Source organism: Vicugna pacos, chromosome 16 (genome assembly GCF_048564905.1).
Source record: "Vicugna pacos chromosome 16, VicPac4, whole genome shotgun sequence".
In the NCBI taxonomy this organism is placed as follows: Eukaryota; Metazoa; Chordata; class Mammalia; order Artiodactyla; family Camelidae; genus Vicugna; species Vicugna pacos.
The window spans coordinates 19,915,117-19,941,722 of NC_133002.1; positions in this window are offsets into that span (position 1 = coordinate 19,915,117).

Sequence of the window (26,606 nt, forward strand, 5' to 3'; positions counted from 1 at the left end):
CCAACCTCTTGTCGTCAATAACCACAATCACAAAAACTAAAGAAGCTCATTGCTTGAGGACGTGTCCTATAAGAGATGCTGAAGGAAAAGAGAAAAAGGAAATGCCAAAAGGAGTCCTTCAGCATATATATAAAAGAAATAAGGATCAGCGGCAAAGATAACTACATGGGTAAACATAAAGCCTCATAGTACTGCCTTTTAGTATGGAACTCCTCTTTTGTTTCCTATACGATTTAAAGGACAAATGCATAAAACAATAATTATAAATCTTTGTTAATGGGTACACAATGTATAAAGATATAATTTGTGACAGTAATAGCATAAAAGGGAATGGAGTTAGATGCAGGATTAACTGCATGCTTGTGAAGCTAAGTTGTAATCAATTCAAACTACATTGTCATAAATTTTATGATTTTAAATGTCATCTCCATGGTAAGCATTGAGAAAATAATTTAAAAATATACAGATAAGGAAATGAAGAGGAAATCAAAAAATAGTACACTAGGGGAAAAAAATCAAACATAAAAGAAGGCAGTACTGGAGATGAAAGTATGTCTTTCATTATTGATAGCCAATTTAGATGTGAAGGGATTAAGTTTACCAATTAAAGGCCAAGATTAGTAAAATGAATTAAAAAAAAATCCAACAGGAGTCTTGCTATGGATCCAAAGACACAAAAGATCAAAAATGTAAGGATGGAAAGAGATAATCTATTCAAATAGTAAACAAAAAAAGGCCTCAGGAGACTCAGAGGCCAGAGCTCTGGGCTTCTTCCTTCTCCCAAGGAATGAAGTATCACATTTCTTGAATTCCCTCTTTGGTTATTTCTTCCTATCTCTGCCTTGTTGTTTATACTGGGAAAGCATTTGGTCCACCCACTACGATACTGCTCCCAGGCCCCGTCCTGGGCTCTGGTGCTCTGTAGGTCTTGGGAAATGGGTGTCTGTCACTGGTTTTCACAGAACAGCCTGTCAAAGGTGATACCAGAAGGTGAAATTGTCAGTGTTCTTTACAAGCAGACCTTGTAGCTTGAGACGACATTATGAGTTTGTTCTCTACACAGGTCACAAATATGTGAATATATATTGAATTTCCTGAAATTATTGAAAGCTGTGTGGTAAGTGTAAATGAATGTGGTAAGAAACCTAGAGGTTTGTTGATCCAATAAATCAAACAAGTGATGCAAGTATTAGAGTTCAGGTCTGTCCTTTGTAGTTATAAATGGCCATTATTTGTTTTGATGTAAGTTGAACCAATCACTGCTGAATAAAAATTAGACAGTTATTAATTGGTTATGTGCAAGGAACAGAATACTTAGGCATATATACATACGTATATATATATATATGTGTATATATACATATATATACACATACTTGGGTTTATATATATATATATATATATATATATATATATGTATGTATGTATACATACATATATGTTGAGTGTTGGTCGTGGATCTAAACATCCCACTATTCAGGCCATGTTCAGTAAGGGACACCTCACTGAATCTTGTTCTTAATTAATTGTGCTTGTATGTACCTCCAAATAATTTACCCTCCACTTAAGAGTACTCAAGAATTAACAAAGTGTTTGTTAAAATATAGCTCCTTGGTTTTCAGAGATTGTGCATTAGTGTGGATGGAGTGACACTTAAAAATCTTTCTCTCAGACACCCACTTCTAGTAGTCGGGATGGCAGTGGTCTGAAGTCACACTTTGACAAGTCCCATCTCAACCTGTTTGATTTAAGAGCCTCTGATTAGTTAGGGAGGTCTGAATACAAAATAACTGATTCTCACTAGGGCAGTACAAGGTGCAGCCACAGAAAAAAATAAAACTGTGGGGCTTTGGTGCCTCTGAAACTTCAGATGCCCTAACGCCATGAGGGGATGCCCTGAAAGACTTTAAGGAGAAAAGTGTAGGGTTGGTTATGAAAGCGTAACAAAAGATGTCAGTTCAGACAGCACACTGACTGGCAATGGAAGATAATAAATGTTAATTTCCTTCCTTTCTACTCAGAAATCATTAATGGTTCTCTATTTCCAAAAAAAGTCACTTCATACTATCCAGTGAATACATTTCAGACTTCTTACCTTGATCACTTCAGATCAGAAATAACTCTATTTGGAGGTGTTGTTTGTTTGAAATACTCATCCTATTCCTCTAGAAAGTGCCCCTTCTCTCTGGCATGGAACACTTGTTATGAAGATGAGAGCTAGCTGGACTGAGAGAGGACTGAATACAATTGGATAATGGGAAAGAGGCTTATTTTTTTTAAAAAAACGTATGAATGACTAAAACTATGCTTTCCATGCTGTTTTGAGCTACGACATAGATGGCTCCTATGAAGCTGGTAGGCTTCGTGAAGCTAGTGAATCCCCTTTACATTTGTGTCAATCTGATTGACCTTGGCTTTTTTTTTTAATGTTACCCAGAGAGCCCAGGGTGGCTGTAACTACTGAGTGAGGTATCTTGGCTGTGGTAATATCTATTTGGTAAAGAACAAATGACAAAAAGATGTTGGGAAAAAAAAGGGTGAGAATGAATGATGACTCACATCTTGAATGATCTCTTCTGCTAAACCTACATCTGGTTTATTCGTTAAACATTTTCAATTTTCAGAAGAAGATAGTTTTTATTTTAGAAATTCTTTATCTCATAAGCTCTGAAATGGCTGTGCTTCAGAATCACCTTTGGAGCTTTATCTAAAAAGAGACGTACCTTGATCTTACCAGCCACTGAGGATGAGGGTGAAAAAGTGAAACAGTCCTAAGTCAGTGCCATCAAGAAGAGAGCACTTGCCTAAAAGGCAAAACTATATCAAATAAGCTGTCAGGCAGCATGGCAATGTGAGGAGCATGAACAGAGTGTTATAAGAACACAGAAGAGAGAACAAGTGACTTTGACTGGGGGTATTAATGAAGGTTTTAATGTGAGAATAACATTCGAACTTCAAGGATGGCAAGTATTTTACCAGGCAGAAATAGGAGTAGGAGAATGGGTTCTTAGAACAGATTAAACTCTTATGAACAGCCTTGTTTTCCATTCCACCAGTAATTTAGTAGGTGTCACCATATGCTACCATGAGAGATGTGAAAGAGTCACAATTTGGGATAACTTTTTCCTTTATAAAGACAACTTTGCATACCCAAGAACTTCAAGATGAGTTGAAATTTTGTTTACAGAAGATTCTCAAGTATTAGGCAGAATACCCACAAAGTGAGTTCTGTGAAGTGCATGTGAATTTTCAAGTTGCCTTTACTTGTTCAGTACCTGGTCCGCAAATGCCAAATAGTCAACCAACAAATACTCTGAGGCCATCTGCAACCTTCACACAGTCAACATATGCTAGGGCAGCAATTCTGAACTGGGAGGTGAAGTCAAAAGGGCACAGCAGAACATTAAGAATAAGGGGCAGGTGTGGTTTGAAAGAGAATATTCAACATTGAAACATAATTTTATATTTGAAAAATGAAAAAGAAGTCTCGTGCTTTTATAATGCAAATTACAAAGAGCAAATCTCTCTCTGAGTAATCATAGCTGGTAGGCACACTTAGAAGATATAGTAAGAAAGACTTCAGAGTGAGCAGTGTAAGACACATGTTAGTTACCTGAACTGCTTTCTGATGTGCTCAGTATAATTTATGCTGTCATTTCTATTGCATATCTTGCACGTATAAATACATTCCTCCTGAAACTGTACCTTTTATTTTTAATTTAAAAATCAAGTTCCAGTGTTGACTCTAAGTAAGATGGAGTAAGCACAGTCCATTCTGTACCTGTGAATACAGATACGAAACCAGAGCAAAAGGTATTGATGACTTTGAAAAGTAAACTGTAGCAGATGGATTGGGGAATACCAGAACTCAAAGAACTACCAAACCAGAGGTGAATTTAACACCTTTTCTTCAGATTTCCTGCTTCTTTTTCAGGGCACAGTTACAGTTGTAGGTGTGTGTAGCAGATTAGGGTTAACATTGGCTGGAGGACTGAAAAGGATTCCCCAGGTAAGTGGCAAGTATTGGGAGATCACAGAGAGGCAGACACCTGGGAAAGTCATTCCATAAAATTGTTCATGAACTCTTGGGCTGTTCTGAAGCTGTCATGCCCAAGTCTAATTCTACTAGTCCTACCAAAGACATTGAGACTTAAATAATAGATAGAGCACTTTCAGTGTCCCAGACGGAACCACTGGGTGACACTCATGGGACAAATCCAAATAGCAGGACAAAGACTTGAAAGGTTTGAAAACTGAACTGGTAATAGAACCATAGCAGGAGGCAGGTCAGAATTTGCAACCTGAACTCAAATTCACCACAAGAGTTGCTTGCTAAAACAAAAATGTGATTTTTTCCATAAGATTCAAACAAGATCCAGAATCTCATAACATAATCAAAATGTCCGGGATAAGACCAGAAATATCTTGACATATGAAGAACCACAAAAAATCTCAACTTGCATGAGAAAAGGCAATCAATTAATAGACACCCAAAGCCAAGATGTTAAAGGTGTTAGAATTATTTGACAAAACTTTAGACCACTGTTACAGCAATGCTTCGACAAGTAAGGCCAAAAACTCTTCAAAAGAATGAGAAAGAAGTTTCAGTAAAGAAGCAGAAAAAATAAAGAACCAGTAGGAAATTTCAGAAATGAAAAAAGTAATTTCCCTCCAAAAAAGATGTTCACTGGATATACTGTAGAGCAGGATGGTGATGAGAGAAGATAGAGTCACTGGACTTGAAGCTAGATCAACAGAAATTGTCCTATGTGAATAGTAGAGAAAGAAATAATTAAAAAATATGGACAGATCCTCAGAAACTTGTGAGGCAATATAAAAAAAAAATACAAGATTTGGGTCATTGGAGTTTCAGAAGAAGTGGAAAAAGAGTGAGGTGCTGAAAAATAATTTGACCAATATGGCTGAAAATTTCCCAAATTTGGCAAAAGATCTATAAATTTGAGAAGCTTAGTGAAACCCAATCAATAAATTCATGCTCAGGCAATCAAACGGCTAATAAACAAAGGAACCAACCAACAAACAAAAAAATGAATAAAATCTGGAAAACAATGATATTACTTATAAACCATGATTGGGAATGACTTCAGTTTCCACATCAGAAGCCATGGAGGCAAGAAGGAAGTTCCACACATATTTAAAATGCTGGGAGAAAAAAAAAAAATCATTAGCTCAGAAGTCTATGTTCAGTGAAACAATCTTCATGAGTGCAAATGAAGTAACCTCAGTCTCAGATAAAAGAAAATTCAGAGAAACTGCTGCCAGCATCAGTTGCTTGTGGGCATCAGTGTGGGTTCCTGCTCCAAGGCATCAGAATTGGAAATGAACAGAGAAACCAGTTCTGAAACGTTTAAGCACCTTTGCATGTGCCACTGGAAACTCCAACTGCATGGGGACACCTTTGAAGTGCCATTTGCACAGGGCCAAGCAATCGTGGAGGAGAGTTCTCTCCTCTTACCAGGGAATTAGTTGCTACTGAAACAGGAAGACAAGAGCACAGCCATTTTGGAAAAGCACCAAGCTAAAGGACAAAGGCCCTGGGGGCCAGAGTCCCAGAGACAAAAACCAGGCTTGCAGGAACAAAAAAATTGACTTTATCTCTGTTACGCTAAGTTGCACCTGGTTGCCTCAAGACAAGAAACTCAACTATAAATTTTAACCTTATCTCTTCCTGTGCTTTCTTCCAGAAAATTCTCATGCACTCCTTTCCCTGCACAGAAGCCCCGCCTATTCCTGAGAGCCACCATGGAGCCACCTGCTGCTGATCAAAGAAGACTGATGATTTCTGGAAATCCTCAGTGATCATGGGATAAACCCTCTCTTGTTATAAAAGCAGCTCGCCCCTTCTGCTTGGGGAGCTGTCACTTTTTTTTCCACCTTTTCTTTTGTGCGCAAGCTATCTCTTCGAATAAAAAGTGTTGTTTACCTTAGAGTCTTGTGGAATCAATGTCTATGGTACTGCTGTCCGAGAATCTGGAAAGGGTCTGGTAACACTATCATTGACAGTGCCAGTGCCCAAGGTCCTGCTTGTGACAATCAGCAAGACGGGCAGTGACTTGCAGCTGGTGATAGCTGGGGTGTGCCTGTGCAGTGGTAGAGCGCTCCCTGTGGTGCTGAGCAGGTCTGGTGTAGAAAATGGGGCAGAAGAGAATGGGGTAGTTACTGAGAGGGTGTGCATGCCGTGGCCACTTTGTCACTTGTTACTCATCATTAAAAAAAAAAATGGCTTTGTGGGACTGAAGATACGCGTGCAGGAGAAGTGTTGCTGTGAGCACGCATCCCAGCCTGTCTCGGCTTCATCCGTTAGCCTGCCCAGGCTTAACATGCAGGCAGGCTTTGCTGCTGGAGCGAAGTCTGGCCAATGAGGCAACTCTCACACCTGTGAAGATCAGTGACCTGAATGGGCCACCCTCACCTGCCCACCTGCCTTGAGGCAACCACCAGCTCTTTGGTGATAGGGGCAGTGCTGTGCTCTGACACTTAGTTCCTCTCCTTCTCCTTTATTTTCCAAAGTTAGAGGAAAAAGTGGGCTACCATTATTTAAAGAGGTAAAGGGCAGGTGAGTCAATGCTCAGTAGATCTGCAAGGGGAACTATGGAAAAATGACAAACTCAGGTTCTAAGACATAGCACACATAACCACCCACCTGACGGCTCCACTTCTTGTCACTAAAGTGACTCAGATCTCCCTCCCTGCCCAGGATTTCTACAGATTCTAGCTGCTCTAAACCACTGAGGAGCTTTTCTAGCTGTTAATTCCTTTCTGCAAATGCCAGTCAGGCCTCTGTGCAGGAGGATGGAATGGAATCCATCACATGGTTCCTTATCTTCCATTTCTTTTCAACCACAACTTCACTGACTCTGCCTGTGTAGTGGAGAAACTCAAAATTACAACAGCTCCTGAGGACAGGCCTGTCTAGAATCAGCTCCACTTTGGGGCCCAGAGGGAGGAACAGCTTTTCTTGGGGGGCACCCCCAGAGCAGAGGCCCAGGTGGGTGTGTCTCCCACACAAAATACGGACTCTCACCCTCTTGCCAATGTCTGCCTTCATCACCACCTCTATGCACTGACGTCCCAAACAGCCCAGTAACCCACAGGACACTGACCATGCTATAAGTGAGTCAGTTTGGTAAAGAAATGAAGAAATGTTAGCTACACACCAGATATTTGCCTTGCTCTTTGAAGATTTGAATGTTCTCATGATTTATTTTGTCCTGTACTGAGGTTCCTCAGTTGTCAACAGGAGACAGCCTGACTGCAATTCAATACCTTGCAATGGCCTATAATGAAAAAAAAAAGAAAAGAAATATACATGTGTATATATAAATGAATAAATGAATCACTATGCTATACGCCGGAAATTAACACAGCATTGTAAATCGACTATACTTCAATAAAATAAAAAAAAGTTGAAACACATTTTCCCCCTTCTTTTCTAAACCAGGAAGTGCTAAGTTGAAGACTAAATGCCTCAACTGTCAAACAAGTGTAACTTTCAACAAAGCTTGGTATAGTTTTCTGATATAGTGACGTTTTGAACGCATTATATCTGAAAAACAAGCATTATTTCTCTTTATGATTTATCTTGAACTTTCAGAATCAGGATCCAGCAAATTGTCTCTTCAAATGCCTCATCATTTTCTTGTCTTAATGAAGCTTCTAAAAGCAAAGCTCTTAAAAACTATTTCAAAGAAAATATCCAAATCCAATCTCTGCAGGTTGAATTCAGGCAATATTTTCCCGATGTCGCTCCTGAAAATGCCATTTAGAAGGTTATGAGGAAGTCTTTTCTTCCTAATGTTGAGTCATTGCCAGATTTTAAGAGGGATTTTAGAATTCAAATTTGATGTTATTGTCAAAAATAAAATATGGAACATCACTTCGGAAATTTTTGGGGCAAAGTATCTCTCCATTTGTCATAAGAGAAGAGGATTTGAGTGGCATCTATTTAATCTGCATTCATTTGCAAACTTTTGTTTTGTTTTTGTTTTGTTTTGTTTTCCTTGTATATCTGCCTCTGAAAGCAAAATAGTGCAGTGGGCTCAGGGAGTCATTAATGTCTTTGTCAAACATTTTTGACAGTTGTTTGTTTGTTTATTTGTTTTGTTTTGTTTTGTTTTAGCACCTGATAGGCTTACACTTCCTGACTTTCTTTGCTTTCATGAGGCTGTGTGAGTGGTTTTGGCTAATGAGTTATGAGTAGGAAGGAGGCGTGATGCTTCCAGGGTGAGCATTGAAAGCCTAAGGGGAGACACTCCAGAGTTCTCTGTCCCACGGCTTATCACCTGCTGTATGTTTCCTAGGGCTGCCATAAAAAATAGCTACAAACTGGGTGGCTTAAAACAATAGGAATTTATCACCTCATTGACTAGGAGGCCAGAATTACGAAGCCAAGGAATCAGCAGGTTCCTTCCTTCTGGAGGCTCAGACGGAAACCATTCCATGCCCATCACTCAGTTCCTCATGGTTGTTGGAAATCCTTGGTGGGTTTTGGTGGTACATGCATTACTTCGAACTCTGCCTCAATCATTGCATCTTCTCTGGGTCTATGTGTCCTCTTCTTATAAGGACACCAGTAATTGAATTTAGGGCCCAGCTTAAACCCAGGAGGATTTTATCTCGATATTCTTAATTAGTTACATCCCCAAAGAGCCTATTTTCAAATTTAGTCACATTCTGAGGTTCTGAACACAAACTTTGGAAGAACACAAGTCAACCCACTATACCAGCCATGGTCCTAAAACTTGATGCTCCATCAACCTGGGATCCAGAGTGAAGATTGCATGGAACAGAGCCTCAGCCAATTTACAGTAGACTAAGAGCACAAGTGAGAAAGAAATCTGCAGCCCTGGAAGAAGCTACTGAGATTTTGGGGATGTCTGCTACCACTGCATCCCCAGAAAGACACAGGATTGCTGTTGAAAGTGACCCTTTTAAGTGTTCAACTTTCCATCCTTCCTGTTGCATAAAAGCCTGTTGGAAGCAAATGGACTCAGTGGTCACATTAATAATTAAGATAAAAATTCATATTTTTGGAATAAAATATGTATACTTTAAAAAATTCCTCTTGCTTTGATATTTTTGTCACAATGTTTAATTTATTTTGACATCCAAGTACTTCAGGTAAATGAATTTGTTATTCAAAGGTCAGTCTGTCATTTTAAATAAAACATCAATCAAAATCGATTTTTTAAAATATAATAAAATGACACACAAGTTTATTGGGCAAAAAGCAGAATAACCATGACAACAGCAGTTTCTCATATTGGTCTGTAGTTTCTTATGTTCTCTTTTTAGGACTTTGGCTTTGCTTTCCTCATTGAATAAATTGGATAAGTTCTTTCAGTGCCCTGAAGTAGTTTCCACATCACAGGAAATGCATGTTTTTCTTAAAGTTTGATGGAAATATTCTGTACTTCAGCTGCATATGGTCTTTATCATAGGTGGTGTTAAATCACAAATTTCCTAATTCATATTGCTCTAGTGATCTACTTGGATTTCTTTCCTCTTTTTTTTTTTTAAATTGAAGTACAGTCAGTTACAATGTGTCCATTTCTGATGTACAGCACCATGTCCCAGTCATGCATATACACACATATATTCATTTTCATATTCTTTTTCATTAAAGGTTATTACAAGATATTGAACATAGTTCCCTGTGCTATACAGAAGACTGAATCAAGGAGAAATATACCACTTGAACAGACGGATCACTAGAAATGACAGAGAATTAGCAATAAAAAAAACCTCCCTGCAACCAAAAGTCCAGGGCCAGATGGCTTCGCTGGGGAATTTTACCAAACATATAAAGAAGTCATACGGGTCCTTCTCAAACTCTTCCAAAATACTGAAAAGGAGGGAATACTCCCAAACTCATTCTATGAAGCCACCATCACCTTGATACCAAAACCAGACAAAGACAGCACCAAAAATAAAGTTACAGGCCAATATCACTGATGAACATAGATGCAAAAATCCTCAATAAAATATTAGCAAACAGAATCTAACAACACAAAAAAGATCATACACCATGATCACATTGGATTCTATCTTGGTGGACTGTATGTTTCCAGAAACTTGCCCATTTTTTCTAAGTTATCCAATTTGTTTCCATATAGTTGCTCACAGAATTCACTTATGATATTTTGTATTTCTACAGTACTGACTGTAATTTCTTTATTTTCCTTTCTTATTTTATTTGTGTTCTCTCTTTTCTTCTTGGTGAGCCTGGCCAGAAGTTTGTCAATTTTATTTACTCTTTCAAAAAACAAGCTCTTGGTTTGATTGATTTTTCCTATTGTGTTTTTTAATTTCTGCTTTATTTGTTTACTCTCTGATCTTTGTTATCCCCTTCCTTCTGCTGACTTTTGGTTTTGTTTGCTTTTCTTTTTCTGGTTCTTTTAGGTGATGGATTGGGTTGTTTACTTGAGATTGTTGCTGTTTTTTGAGGAAGGCCTATATTGCTATGAACTTCCCTCCTAGGACTGCTTTTGCTGCATCCCTTAGATTTTGTGTGGTTGTACTTTTATTGTTGTTTGTAGATGTTCTTCCTTTTTAAGTCAATCTGATAATACAGTATTTTTCTTGAAAAATAGAGCTTTTTGAGTAGGACTTTAACATGACCATAAGTTTATATATAATGTGCGTATTTTAATATGATATAATTTTATAGACTCATAATCAATATAGCTAAAATACTTTCCTCCTATACTTATATCCCTTTTCTTACTTCAAATGATGTAAATTACTGTTTCTATTTCTCAGTTTTTAATTTTATAATGGCTTCTTTTCTAACTTCCTCCTATGTTCTCTGTTTCTTTCTTCAAATAGTGATATGCACATGCATATGTTTGCATGCAAAAAATAAATTTATATGATAGAGAGAGCAAGAGAGAGAGTCACTCTGACTTTGGTTGCACTGAGAACTTTTACACACATTCAGTTTTCTATATTCATCCAGTGCCTTGGAGTTTGGGCAACTTGCAAGTCTGTTTTATTTCTACTAAAATTTTACAGGTTTTAGACACTTTCTGCTTCCTGATGCTAATAAAATTTACTCATTGGAAGGGGCTGTGGGTGGAGGGGACAAGAGAGTTAAACACATAGGCTGAAGTCAGTGCTCTGAATCAGAACACTCCTTCCTTGATTCTGAATGACTTCTTTGTTTCTCACAGTCCCTGCCAACCACCTGATGCACAGTAAACTTTAAGAAATAAGTATTGATTGATTCTCAGCAGGTTGAAAACAATAACAAGAGTACAAGAGAGTGAATCTATTAAAATATAGCCATATGACTTGAAATTTAAAGATTCTTCTATTTTATAGTTTAATTTTTCTTTCTCACTTAGCAAACATTTATGAGGTGCACCTCATTTCAGCTGAGATATGGAGCACATTATAACCCAATGGCACAATTCCTGTCATTGAGGTTCTTATAAGTTTTTAAGCCTCCACTTTGTATTCAGTGCCTGATGCCATCCATCCTTCTTAACACAGTAAATGCTATTGTACATCCCTATACCTCACAGTGATAAACCCCTTGATAGTTTCCAAGGCACTTTCTCAGATTATGGCATCTCTTTTGGTCCACACAGAAATCTTCACAGGTTATTTTGGGCTTACTGGTTATAAAAAGGAGACTCGGGGAGTTTAAAAAAAAGTCAAAATTAAAAAAAAAAGTCAAAGTTTATCCAGACAGCAAGATGTGATGATAAGGAATCTAAATTCAAGATTCCTTCATGTTGTCATCTCTCTCTTTCAGCAAGTTTAAAAGTACCAAAGATGTCATTAGCTTGGGAAATTTACTGAGTGTTCAGAGCTTTTTTTAAATTTGTGTGTGTATATATATATATATATATATATATATATATATATATATATATATATATGTTTATTGAGGTATGGTCAGTTTTCAATCTTGTGTCTATGAGCGTTCAGAGCTTTGAATACAGTTTATTATATTGGCAGTGACATTTACACCCAAAACTCACATGAAGAGCCCTGAATGAATGCCAACATCAGTCATATGTGGGAAGGTGTGCTACAGTTTATCAATTGCTTAGATCCTCAATTGACATAAATCCTACAGAGAAAGGAGGATGAAACGCTAAGCAGAATAGGAAGGGATGCTGTCATTCTGAAAGAAAATTCAGTACACCCAATAGTGGTTATCACAGATAAATCAGAAGGGAAATTACAACAATGAAAGGGACAAAATGTGGGAGGAAAAAAAGACATAAAAACTGGAAGAACAGTGAAAATTCAGTCACCTGTTTACTCTTTGTGCTTTCCTGAATGACTGGCATTTAGTAGCTATCCAGATGGCCCGCTAGGGTGTTCACCTGTCACCAGGCTTTTGGCATCCTATAGACAGTGGGCGATGTGTCATTTTTGCAGAAAGTTAAATTAAAGCTAAACCATTCCTAACCACCAGCATAATCAAGGAATATTTGCCACTAGGCATAAAATGAAGTGTGGTCTTCGAGGAATTTTCATTGTTACTGTGTTTTTTTAATGCAAAATTAATTTCTGAGAAGTTGCTAAATTTATTTGTAACTCAGTAAAAACTCATCACCCTTTACAGAAGGCTGATGGAAAGATTAATTACCAGTTACCTGAGAAGTTGGAACAACTGGACTTTACACAACATGGGAATTTCTTTTTGATCCAGAGGGCTAATTTATTATCCACCTGAAGGAGCTTAAAACCTAAAGGAAAAAAAAGAAGGAATAATGCAGAATAAGGAATAATACGGAGGGCTGGGGTTGTTCTAATTGTCACTCACCCTACCACGTGGGATATAGCGAATCACGCTGTCTGACTGCCAAGAGCATCTATTTTACAGAAAAACCCATGTGAGCAAAATGAAAGTGGGGAAGAGGCTCTTGCTCCTCATCACCTCTCGACAAGTGATTTCTGAATCTCCACTCTAATGCTTTGTCATCAATGAATAATAAAGAGATTAAAAATAAATCAATATCTTTTCTGAATCTACTCAGGGATTAAGACATGTCTAGATTCCAAACATGCATCTGTTTTTCTCAAAGTGCCAAAAATAAACGAAGAGAACTAACATTAATAATCAAACATTATGTGCCAGGTACTCTTCGAAGCAATTTACTCAGTTAATCATTTCCCTGAAGTCCGCTATACAACATTACAGGTCCAGATGGATTCTATATCTTTCATGCCTCTCTCTGTGCATGGTCAGTATAAACAAATGGCTGAACAAATACCCACCAGTGCCTTTCTGGAGGGTAAAGGACCACAAAATCTGGAGCTGAACACTTTGATGATTCTACTTCATTCCACCTCATTGTGTCCTTGGCACAACCCTCCATGAGGACCAAAGATCAATTTCACTGTTTCAAAACCTTGGAAAGACCACTCAAAACATGCATTCTCTGCTGAGCAGTGCTGTAGGGACGTACCTCTCCTTACCCAACATTACATCATGGGGAGATAACATAAAACCCAAACTGGCATATCTTAAATGACTTTCATATGTACTGATTTGGGGACTTTTATTTTAATACGAAAACTTAGTATTTATTTTCTTTTCATTGTTGTTCTTTTTACTGAGACATAACACACACAGTAAAAGTGCACCTCTGAAGTGTACAGGTTGATGACATTTTAGGTTAATTTTGTATATATTCATGAAACCACGACTCAGGTCAAGATAGGCAACATTTCCAGCGCACCAGAGGGTCTCCTTCTGCCAGTCTACCTTATCATCTATCGAATTCCCCCAGGGGTAACCACTGCTCTGGGTATCCATCACCCAAGGTTAATTTCACCTCTTACTGAACATTGTATACTTTGACTCACACAGCACTTTCACTCTCATGCCCGGCTTCTTTCACTCAACATCATGTCTGTGAGATCCTTTCATGTTTTTTCATGTATCATGTAGTTCTTTTCTCTTGTCATGTGGTCTATCATTGCACGAGTAAACCAAAAAGTATTTGTTCATTTTCCTATTGATAGATATTCAAGTTGTTTTCAGTTTTGCTGTGATGAGTAAAGCTGTTATGAATAATCTTGCACATGTCTTTTATTGGACATATGCACTCATACTTAACTGTTGGGTAGATAACTAGGAGCAGAGCTGATGTCTTAGGGTGCCTGTAGATAATGCTGAATCATTTACTTAAGTAGCTTAACCAATTCACACACCCACAGACAAAGTATGAGTATTCTAGTTGTTTCATATCTTTTCAAAACTTACTATTGTCATTCTTTATATTATAACTGTTCTGCCAGCTCTGTAGAGGCATCGAATTATGGTTTTACAATGCATTTCCATGATGACTAATGATGTTGTGCAATTTTTCATGTGCTTATGGATTATTTAAATGGATCAAGACATTTGTCAGACTGGATTTTAAACAGATTCAACTATAGGCTGTTTAGAAGAAACAGACTGAAAAATGCAGATAGGTTAAAGACAAAGATGAAAAAGATATACCAAGCAAATTCCTAGCAAAAGAATGCCAATGTGGCTGTAAGACCATCAGACAAACTAAATGGATATTTCAAAATACAAATAAATAAAATAAATGGTCTTTCAAGGGAATAAATAACAATCTTAAATTTGCATATACCTAATAGCATAACTTCAAATATATAAAGAAAATTTGACAGAACCAAAAAAAGATACAGGTAAATCCACAATCATTGTTTGAAGTTCTAACACAGTAACTTACAGAACAATCCAATCAATCAGCATGAAGAAGCTCTGAACAATGTCGTGAAACAATCTGAACTTATTGTCATTTATAGGACAACACAATCAAAACTGAAGAATAAAATTATTTTTAAGTGCTAATGGGACATCTACCAAAAAAATCACTTTGCCATTTTTTAATTGTTTCATAAAATTAAGGACTTCCAGCTAAAAAATGTTCTCAAACTCTAATGGTTGAAAGGTTATTGCATAATTTTCTAAATTTTTCTTTATATATGCAAATAAAACATGTAGGACCATATGTGTGTTTATTCAAATATGAACACATATCTACTCACATGGAGTTAAATATGTGTGTATATAAATATTTGTCTGTCATATTTTGAATATTCTTCTATATTACCACACACTGATCTTTGTGAATTGCCTTTCCATATCCCTTGCCTATGTTTCTAGAATTGTTTTGTATTGTTATTGATATACAGAAATTCTTTGTTCGTTACGGATATCTAGTCTTTGTCTTTATCAGTCATTTTGTCATCAATTTATTGTGTGTTTCTTATATTTCTTTATAGTACCTTTTCTACACGTATTTCTAATTTTTATGTAATGAAATTTGTTCTCTTCCTTTAGCATGTTTGAGTTTTTTGCTTTGCTTAAGAGACTTGTCTCTCCAAGATGATGCAAATAGCTTTTTCATTTGCTGCTCATAATTTCTCTGTCTCAGGCAAGATGAATCAGATGAAGCTGTAGTGAAGAACAACCTGTAGATCTCAGCAGAGTGATATGGCAAATTGTTTTGCTCATGCTATTGTCAGGGCAGGTCAGGAAGGGATCTCTGCCTATCATAGGATGGTGAAAGTTTCAACTCCACAGAAACTGTCTTCCTCATTTCTATTTCCATATGGCTTCTTCTCATAATATTTTAAGTTACAATGTGGTCCATTCCCATGCAACACCCACAACACAATCTTACTTACCCTGTTGAATATTTATTTTTTCACTGATAGAACTTATTAAATTTTAACACATTACTAACTTTCTTTCTCCCTTTCTTTCTTCGTTTGTTCTTTCTTTCTTTCTTTTTCTTTCTTTTCTTCTTTTCTTTCTTTTCTTTCTGTACATTTGCCTGATTCCCCTCTTTCACTAACATCAGCCTTAGAATGTCAGGTCTCTAAGATTGGGAAATGTTTATTTTGTTTGGGAGGTGTGTGTGTTCATGTGTGTTTTCCATTGATGCATCCTGAGTACCTAGACCAGGGCCTGGTACATAAAGCCAAATAAACATTTTTAGAATTAATCATTTAATGAAATTTTATTAATCATTAAAAAAATGGACAAGGTAATAGAAAAATAGATAAAAATTTGAATAGGAAATTCACAGAAAAGGAAACTCAAATGACTAATACACCAAAGAAGATGTTTTGTCTACTTTTTAACCAAATAAATTCAAATTAAAAGCACGATGAGATAATTTTATATATACACAAGTTTAAAATGTTAAACTTTAACCATCCAGGTAATGGCAAGAATGGAAAGCAACACGGTCTTTCATATACTTCTGGTGGAAGTATAAATTGGTACAAGCACTTTGAAAATAGATTGGCATGTCCTAGGAAAGTGGAACAAATGAACAGATTACTCCTAGGTGTACAACGAAGGGGAATCTTTACACATGTGCATCAGGTAATATTACAAAAATATTCATAGCAACACTGTTCATAAAATGAAGTTAAAAGATGGAAGCAATTCAAATGTTCTTCAAGAGTAACTGGTTAAAAATGGTGGCAAATTTATAAAGCAGATTATTATCTAGCAGTGAAAAGGAATGAATGAGAACTACACACAGACATCTACAAGGTTGAAACTTATAAACATATTTTGTTGAGTCATGATTTCATTTACGTCAAGCTCAAGAAGAGGCAAAACAAAATAATATATTGTTATAGTTGTGATCATAGGTTGTAAATTATTTTCTAAAATGTAAATGAATAAATGATAGCCATCAAATTAATTTAGTGCTACTTTTGGTGGGGAGAAAATGGGATTTAGCATGGAAGAATTCTAAGGTACCAGCGATGTTCTGTTCTCAACTGGGGCGCTAAATATATGATAGTCACTTATAATTGTTCATGATTATTCTCTTTCTCTAAAACAAATTTATTCTCATTACTCTCCCACAACTTTGTTCCTATTACTCCATCTTTCTCCTAGCATCCCATCTTGCCTCATGTTCAGAAAGCCAGAGTCAGAATATCAGTTTTGCAGTCCTTAACTACTTGCCGAATTCCCTCTTCTGGCTCTTGCTAGTTTAGGCTGCCTTTTGTCTTTTGTTATTCCTGGATTTTATGGGTGAAAACTTGCTTTTTCATTGACCACATCTCAAGCATGCATAGGTCTCAGTTTCTTTATCTCACTCATGTTTTATTTTCCAGAAATTCCTTATCATTTTGGTATGTGGGCAGGAATCTCCTCAGTTTCCTAGTACTGCTATGAATTTACAACCCCCATTATTTCTTTTGGATTTGGAGGAAGAAGAGAGGTAATGATTATTCTCAAGTATCTTAATTCAGAAGCCTCCTATTGTCTTGGAGGAAAATTTTAGAGCACTTCAAAATATCTTTTACTTTCATTCCAAGATAATCTTTAAAAAGCAATGATTTTGAATTTTTGCTTTACATTTTTCTACCAACCCAAATAATTCAATGAGGAATCTGTTTAGTAGTTAATGGTATTTTAATGCATTGTGAAAATTTTAACTCTGAGTACACATTATAATTACCTAGAAAAGTTTAAAAACTATTAGTGGCCAGATTCCAACCCGGACCATTTAAGTTACAATTTCTGTAGATAGAGTCCTAGAATATTTATTCATTAAAAAAAATGAACAAAATTAAAATTTCCAGTTTATTTAATATACACTGGGATTGAAAACCACTAATCTGGTGGGTGAGATGAATGAAAGTTTATGCAAAAAGATAATTATAAGATAAAATGTCATCAGATCAGCGTTTAGGGTCCTCACTACTAAAACCAATAGGAATGGATATTAATACTTAAGCCAAAGACAGGCAGGCCAATACTTCTGTAATGAGTCAGTGACCCACTTTCCCATCCTATGTTTCCAGGGGAGAAAAGATCTCTCTTATTTCCATTCATGTGGACACCTACGGTTTCTCTATTCTCATAGGGCATTGGTTATTCGAAGGGAATCTCTGTTACGTACATTAACTATTAAATAAGGATCGTTTGCTCATATTTTTACCCCGAGATTCATTTTCTGGAGATTAGGTCTTACTTTTATTTGGACAAAATTCTTATAACTATCTTGGCTCTGGCTTACATGCTTGAATTTCCCCATTCTAGAATTTACAAAGTGTATTTATGCTTCCATAATCTAATTGGAATGAGACTTCCTTTCAAACTCTACCAGAGGGATGAAAAGAGACTGAATTATTCTCACAGGGTACCGATAGTCACCTCGGCTTTGCACCAACTCCTTCTATTCCTTTTGTTTATCCCCCTTTGCTTCCATCATCTATTGTAAACCCTAATGTCCGTCCAGAGGAGCAGCTGTGATTTGCCTTATTAAATTGCAGTCAGCCTTTAAACTCAGCTCATCACACACCCCCCTGCCATCCTTACCAATGCTTTGGGCATGTATTCCTATTCCCTAGTGACACCTTTGCCCTTTGACTTATCATTCACCTTGATTTTTCTGGTTTTTTTGATTCTCTATACAGAAACGTAACCATTTCTTGGTCTCATCCTGCAAATCTTTTATATCCATTTCAGGATCTCTCTGTCCAGCTCTGGCCCTCTAGGATCACTCTGTGATGTTGGCTGGCACCAGCAATGCCCTAACAAGACCTTCCCTGACCCACCGCAAGGAGGGTAGTCTTCTCATGTTCTCTGAGAAAGGACACCTGCTGCATAGAAGCCCCACAAATTCCTTGTCTAAGCCTAGAAATGCGCCCTTTCTCCAGCCATTTCCCCATTACTCTTTATTCTTAAAGAATGGACTCCTTTCATCTCTTCTCCTTATCATATATCTAATTCTGTTTCATGAGCACCTCACATGTTAAATGCCTAGTGAAAACACCTGTCAAACATATCACTGACTGAATGAATGATTTGGGTAAGTGTCAACTGGTGTTTGCCTCCACATCCAACTCACTTTACACATCCTGCCCTTCTCCAGAGGTCACCTCTCAGGTCACCTCTGAAAAGCCTCCTCCAACACTCAGAATGAACTGAACTTTGTTTGCTTGTGCTTCATATTGGAGTCAGTTGCATCCATATCTGCTGCACTGAACAGTGATTTCTCAGTAGGAATCATACCTTCCTTGTGTTTGTACCTCCCAATTCTTGATAAAAAATAACTTGTATGTTTTGTGAATGTAATAAATGTATATAAAGGTGAATGAAAGGATTACCTTATCTCTAAAATCCCTGCTTTATTTCTCATTAATTCAATTAAATACCCAGATATCCTATCAAGAGTATGCTTGACACCAGAAGTGCCAAGGTAAAAATGTCATGACCCTTTCTCTAGAGGAAACAGAAGAGAAAATATATCAGCCCCAATATCCCAGGCCTTACCTGTCTGTGACATGTAATATGATCACAGTTCTTTTTAGTACTCAAATCTCTGTCTCCCTCTCTTTTTTGATGCAGCTGTTCCCTGCTAGTGACAGCTACTACCCCTTCACCCTTCTCTCCTGTTAGAAGAGGAAGCACTCTTCACATGATGGGGAAACTGTTCTCTGCATCACTTTTCCCATGGATGGCCAGCCACAAGAATTCTCTAATTTTCTACATGTCACTGAGACCAGGCAGGAACCATTAACATTTACTGAATAATCAGGGATAACAGAAGGGCAGTACAACAACACATAGAAAAACTACTGTACAAGTGCAGGGCCATCCTAGAATCCTTCCTAGGCTGGTTTGTGATGTCTTTCTGGTATGTTTCTATAGGCTTAGCCCCATTCCTTGATAAGCTGCAGAACTCTCTTTGGCCAAGAATCTAGGTCATACTGAACTCACACCACGTCTAAGGCATATTCACCTACAGCTTCATTTCCTGACACACGATTAACTTCTAACAAAGATAATGCCTTCATTCATTCAACAAATGACATACTTAGTGCCTACTCCTAATATGTACCAGACACAGAATTAAATAGATATCAGAGGTTCTCAAATAAGTTCTAGCAAAATGGAACAACAAAGATAAAGCCCTTATTCACTGTTAGCCAGAGAGTTAGAACAAGAGGGAGACCTCTCTTTTGGTACTTACAGAGGATATGTTATGTTACAGTAGGGACAAGAGACAGGAAAGTTGAGGTAGGGGCAAGGCCAAGATGAATTAACAGTTCTCAGAAGTAGATGATCTAACAGTAAGAAAGTCCAGGAAAATACACTCTGCAGGATCTATTTCAACAAAGAGAAAAATAAAGTGTAAGTTAAGTCCAGAGAAATCTGTTGTAATGTTTTGGGTCTGGTGTTCATGTGTGCCCAGACACATACAGGCACGCAACAAGACGTGCTTTAGGCTTGGGCCTTGCAGTCCTTGATAGAGAATTGCAGGAAAGACCTTAGCCCTTTACACAAACGAATTCCGTGTTCTCATGAGCTTGCATTCCATTGGTGATTAACAAGGAAATTTCAGGACCCAGCAAGGACCTCAACATTGTGATTCTGAAAAAAAAAAAAAATTTAAATACTGTCAGTTGGTGCATTTCTGAAAGTCTATTATCCTGGTCACTTCAGTATGTAAAGAAATCAACAGCACTGTAACAGATGCTTTTAAAAAGGCTATTGGAATTCAGATAAGAGAGACTAAATCTGCCTGGAAAAGCCAAGGAAGGATGTAGAGGAACTGTAATCGTTGACTTTGGTCTTGAAAGATTGAGAAGACATTTTCTAAGCAAGGAAGGGGAGACAGGCTGTTTAAGAAGAGAAAAATGACATGATCAGATCTTTGTTTTAGAAAGACAATGTGAGGCATGGTTTAGAAAAAGAAGTGACAGGATGTAGGAAGATAAACGTGACAGCTACCAGGCCAGTCCAAGAAACAACGAGATGGGGAACTCGAAGGAAAACAATGGAGAGAGAAGCAGAGAGATTTGAATGGCATTTCAGTGATAGACTTGACAGGTTCTAGGTTAATAGGGAATTTTAAAAAGAGAAAAGAAGGGAAGATGGTTCTGAGATGTATGTGGGGATAGAAACTGGAGAAGAAAAGCAGATTTAAATGTGTCAGAGGAAAGTAATTCTGTTTTTAATGCCAAGGTACTTATGGGATCCCCGGGTGGAGAATGTCACTGGACATAACACAGCTGGGGTCTTGGAAGAAAATTTGAGATCAGAGATAAAGATTTGGGAGTCACTGACATGGAGGTAGTTGATGCCACATCAGAAGATGTTATTGCATGAAGATAATAATTGACTGAAAAGATGAGTAAGTTGCAACTAAAGAAGCAAACTGAAGTACAAAAATAACAAAAAGCAATGACAGGGCAGGAGAGGTCCTTTGGACTATGATCTGTCATGTGGTTCTTTAATCTCTGTGGGTTAATTCAGAGAAGGGAACTTGAAGATTGCATCCAGCTGCCTTGGTTACTTCTGACTCTTATGGGAAGTTGGATCAGGCTTTCTGATGTATTCCTAACATAGGAAATATCTGTGCTTGTCAATTAGCAACAGCACATCACCATACACGGAGCTTAATAGTCCTGCATTGAAGTTATCCATCTGTCTGATGACGCTGTCTTGTTTTTAAGAGGTACAAATGATTGCCAGTTAACAACTTACCTGAATGTCACACCAGTATTGAGCACATCTTTGTAGAAAAGAAAACTTCAAAAAATGTGGAAAGATATAGTGGATTCTGTTAATATGAAAAGAATGAAAGTGTTATTGAAGCCTATGACAATCCGCACATCCTCATTTCATGGCAAATCACCGGTTCCTATCAGAGACAGTCACACATGCTATTCCATTAACACAAAATGAAAGGAAAGCTGTAAAAAAATGAAGCTATGCATTTATAGAGGATTCCAGTTTTTGTATGAAATGTATACACCAGCACATCTTTATGAATGCCAGTAATACTCTTTGTAAAACAGCTTCCCTTATTCAGTATCTAAATATTTTCAGAGAAATAACATGGTGTAATAAAAACAACAAGTGAGTGTATAAGCTATAGTGTTTGACTTGGAAGATCTGGGATCAAATGCAAATTTAGGCGTTTTAATGCTGGTTAACGCTTCCTAACCAGAGCTTCACAAATGCCTCACAGGCGTGCTACCATTTTGATCCGTATTAAAATGAATTTCTCCCAGTAATGTACTCACATTGACATTGTGATCTTTTAAATAAAGTGTTGAGCTGAGTTGGTCTGCCATGCTTGTGCAAACAGGGTCTCCTTCCAGGAGATAAGAGGCATAAGGGTATATCCAACCAACACCAAAAAGGGCTGTGCATTATCTCATTACAGCCAGGTTGTGATTTAGATTTCTATTTCACCTGTTTCTTATGTTTAGAATGCCTTAGTGGTGGTGTGATGGATAAAGACTGAACATGGAATCAGATTTGGGGTTTTAGTTTATTTCTGTCATTTACTTATTGTGTGACCTTGGAAAATAATTTAACGGCTCTCTGCTTATTTTTTTGATGTGCAATGTGGAGAGTGATACAGATGAAATGAAGTCATCCTGGTCAAAGTTTGCAATAAAAAAACACTCTAAAATGAAAAAAAAATTCTATTAGCACGTTACTGCCATTATAAATCCACTTTTCAGACACATCAATTACTTTTTCATAATGACCCACGTTATAGTAGCAGTAACAATGGTAAGCACAAGTATGGTGAGTACTTTGTGTTTGGCATTACTGTAAGTGATTTCTATATATTAACTAATTTAATCCTTATAATAACCCTACGATCTGAGTATTATTATTCTTCCCATTTGCAGACTAATCATGGTAGATTAGGAGTTGAACACCAAAAATCTGCTGCCAAAAGTGGTACATTTTGCCCTGCTACCTACTGTCAATCAACATGTGAGTAGTTGTAAGAATTGCCTTGGGCAATGAGGAAATTTCTGGAGGACAAAATGCATGATTTGGGGAGAAAGAGCTTGGTCAGCATGAGATCAAAAGTGTCTGCCATCTTCTTTTTTTCTGATGAGAATTTACTTTGAGTTTGCTGCAACCTTACAACTCTTGGCAGAGGGGAGATGGAGGGGAAGGGTTTTGAATAAATCACTACATACCTCTGGGAAACTAATTTATAAGTTATGTTTCTGAGATTTGATGCTGAAAGTTTCTTTGGAACTGTGCCTTTTTATTTTTTGTGTTTCTTTCTCTCCAGACATGCATTGTCTTATTCCTCCCCACCCCTCTTACACACCCTTCTCTTGCTCACCATGAGCTGATTGGGTTCCAGCTGTGTTTTTTATCGTAGATGATGGACTCCCAATTAGCTAGTCCCCTGCTGGCTACAATAATGCAGCCTGTTCTTTTAAATCCACTAAACTCTGCTCAAGATATTAAATTTATCATTTTAAAAATTAAAACTCTGACACTTTTATGTGGTATCTTTCTCCATGGATTTATTTAGAGAATATATTCTCCAAATATTTCCTAGAGGCCTTTTGACCCACTTTGAAAGTCGCTCAACATGCTTGAGCCAAATTCACTTATTCAGTTTCAATATTTTCTTTGATAACGTGTAGAAAGGGAAGGCAACTGCCATTTACTGAGTGGCTATCTGTACCAGTCCATTTTACCTATATTTGTCATTGACTCTGTGAGTAGAGAGTTTGGTCAGATAAGCCATTTGTTCAAGTCCACTCTGCAAAGAGTACAGAGGCTGGGGACTGACACTCACATTTGTCTCTTCAAAACCATTTCTCTCTCCTTTGATCGACAAATGCATGAGCCAGCCAGTCACATGATTTTATAAATAAAGTTTTATTAAAACACAGTCATGCCCATTTACTTATGGCTGTTTTGAAGCCATAATGGCAGAGTTGAGTAACTGTAATACAGACTATGGCATGCCAACCCAAAAATATTTACTATTTGACTTTCTACATTAAAGATTTATTTCTCTCTAAATACATCAAGCTTCCAATAATCAATAAGAATTTTTTACTTGCAAAGAAACTCTTCTTGATTTTACCGTCACTCCCAAGCTGTTAGAGCTAAGGATTTTGTGACTCATTGAAGGCATTAGGATAGTTGTGTTTTTAAAAACACACAGCAAAGAGCCGTTTGATTGTATTAGAGTTCCCAGAAATTTTGCCAAATTAGATCATTTTCTTAGATTTTGATTGGTGAGTGTTCTCTCTTACATGAAGCTTTGGGTTTATTTATCATCCCTCTCATATAAATATCAGTTCCTATAAATAGTCTAACCCAGTGTCTATTCATTCTGGCTGGTGTTTCTATGTGCCTCTGTGAATCTGCTCTTCATCCTTCTTCATCTGCCCTTAACCTGGGAGGCTGACCTATGTTCCCTTGCACTCTGTCGACAGCCTCCCTTGCTTTCTTGGCTTCTATTTCTTGCCGTTATGATTTACTGGTAAGAATACTCACAACATCTCTTTTCTTGCTTCTAGGTGGATTTGGCACAGGAAGTCCTGGCAGCAGATTGGAAGGAGGAATGGGAGTGAGACTGGGGATTTCATCATCCCAGTTGCCTCCCAGAAGGGTTGCCATGGGTTGGCCATGTCACTTACCAAAAGGTCTCAGGTCTAGACAGCCCTTTGCATGAGCCCCCCACGGGTTCTGAAAACCACACCTTCTCTTTACCTCTTTGGGCCTAAGAGTGAAAAAGTAGAGTTGTTACTAAGCCAGATACTGCACCATCCCTTGGGGTTCCCTTACACCTTTTAAAATTGTCTTTTTATTAAATTCACCTTGAATTATCCTGCTTATTAGGCTGTGCCATCTGCTTCCTGCTGGGACTCAGCTCACAAACTGTCCACGGCAGCAAACCCAAGGCAGAATCAAACAAAGACAACTGCACAGTTTGCTTGTACAAGTGTTCCTTCTGTTTTCCCCTAAGACATGGTATCACTTGAGAAAATTAAACACAGATTAAACAAAGGGGGATGGAAGAAAGTTTAAGGGGACTTGGAACCCAAGAAAATAAGAATTTCTTGGCTTCTATGTCTTGCCGTTATGATTTACTGGTAAGAATACTCACATTCTCTGGGACAATCATTTCTATGACTTGAAAGATAATTCAAAGTACAAGATGCACTGGAATCATAATGATTCATTCATTCAAGAAATATTTATTATGCATTTACTTTGGGCAAGAATAAGAATTCAGACTAACAATAAATTTGGTGACTGAATTACTACTTTCATTAAAACATCTCTATTATTTCTTACCTATAGTATAAACCTCCTTAAAAACCATCCTTAAAATGGAAATATTTGAGGCTCTGTTGTCATGAAAAAAATCAACAATTGTCCTTCTCACCTCTATTCTCTGAGTCATGAGGCCACCTTAAGAAAATCTATACTTCTATATTAAGATGAAACCCAGAATTTCCAAGGTATAACTCAAAAAGAAAAGTGTTCTGATAACAGTAGTCATCAAAGTGAGAGAATCACAAGGAAATGTGAAATTCAGGGCAACAGAATAGGGGCCTTTCTCCCCACTTCCCCCCCATCAAGGGGTACTCCTTCTGCAGAGGAACGGTGAACACCCTGGGTTTATCTCACTGAAGAGTTACATCACAGAAAGCACAGGCCTTTTTACAGCAGGGAGCATGGATCTAACAAAATCTAATGAATAGAAGGAATCTCAAGATAGCCATGCCTCCCAATACTTCATAGAGAATCCACCGAAAATGGAACCCACTCCTGTCACCTTGTTAAAGTTGTTCGATGGGCCTGTGTCAGCAGGAGCTGTTAGGTGCTACAGTGAGATGGTGATCAAGCGTGGAAACTGGAGAACTGGAGCCACGCTAACTGGCTTCAAAGCCTCACTCTGCCACCTTCTTCCAATGTGAATTTAGGCAAATAAATACATGTAGTAGATTGGGAGATACTCCATCCAGGTCCCCTTCGAGGACTTGATGTCCAGCTGCAGACAGCATGGTTTAAAGATAGCCTTTGGCCCTCAGCTCCTTCAGGGTCAGCCTCAAGCTGTGGGGTCCATTTTACCAGAGGTCATGCCTTTCCTGGGTCAGTCTGTACCTGGCGACTTTGCCAGGAAGGATTATAAAGGGCTGACCACTCTTGCCCGATGTGGGACACTCTGATGGGCAACATTAGCTTTAGAATCCCTGCCAAGGTGATGAAGGCTTTGTCAAGCCTGCATCATAAGTCAACTTATTTTTCTGTTCCGTCCTGCTTCCTCCTTATTCCCTTCACTGGTATTGACTCTAACAAGTGTCTGACACCTCAAACTGTCTCAAACTCTGTGTCTGGAGAACCTGACCTGTGACAGTACCAGAAGTGGTCTGAGAACACAAGTGGAATGATCATGGGGCTTTGGAGTTGTGGACACCTGGCTGACAATGGGGACAATTCCCCCCATCACAGTTGGTGGATGGAGAACAGAGGACTCTGGCCCAAGGCAACAGCCTATTGAAACTTTCAGCAGTGGTGAATTAGGAGGAAATATAACTGATAGAAATGTGTTATAATATAATGTATTAGACATTACATACATTTCAGTATAATGTATTGAGCTCTACTGAAAAAAAACAAAATGGTAGATATAAGGACACTAGGGTTAGAGAGTTATTGCTAGGCATCATTAATGCAATTTTGTGGCAGCTCTCAGACTCAAATGTGCATCAGAACTACTGAAAGCTTGTTAAAGCACAGACTGCTTTGTCCCAACACTAGGGTTTCTGATTTGGCA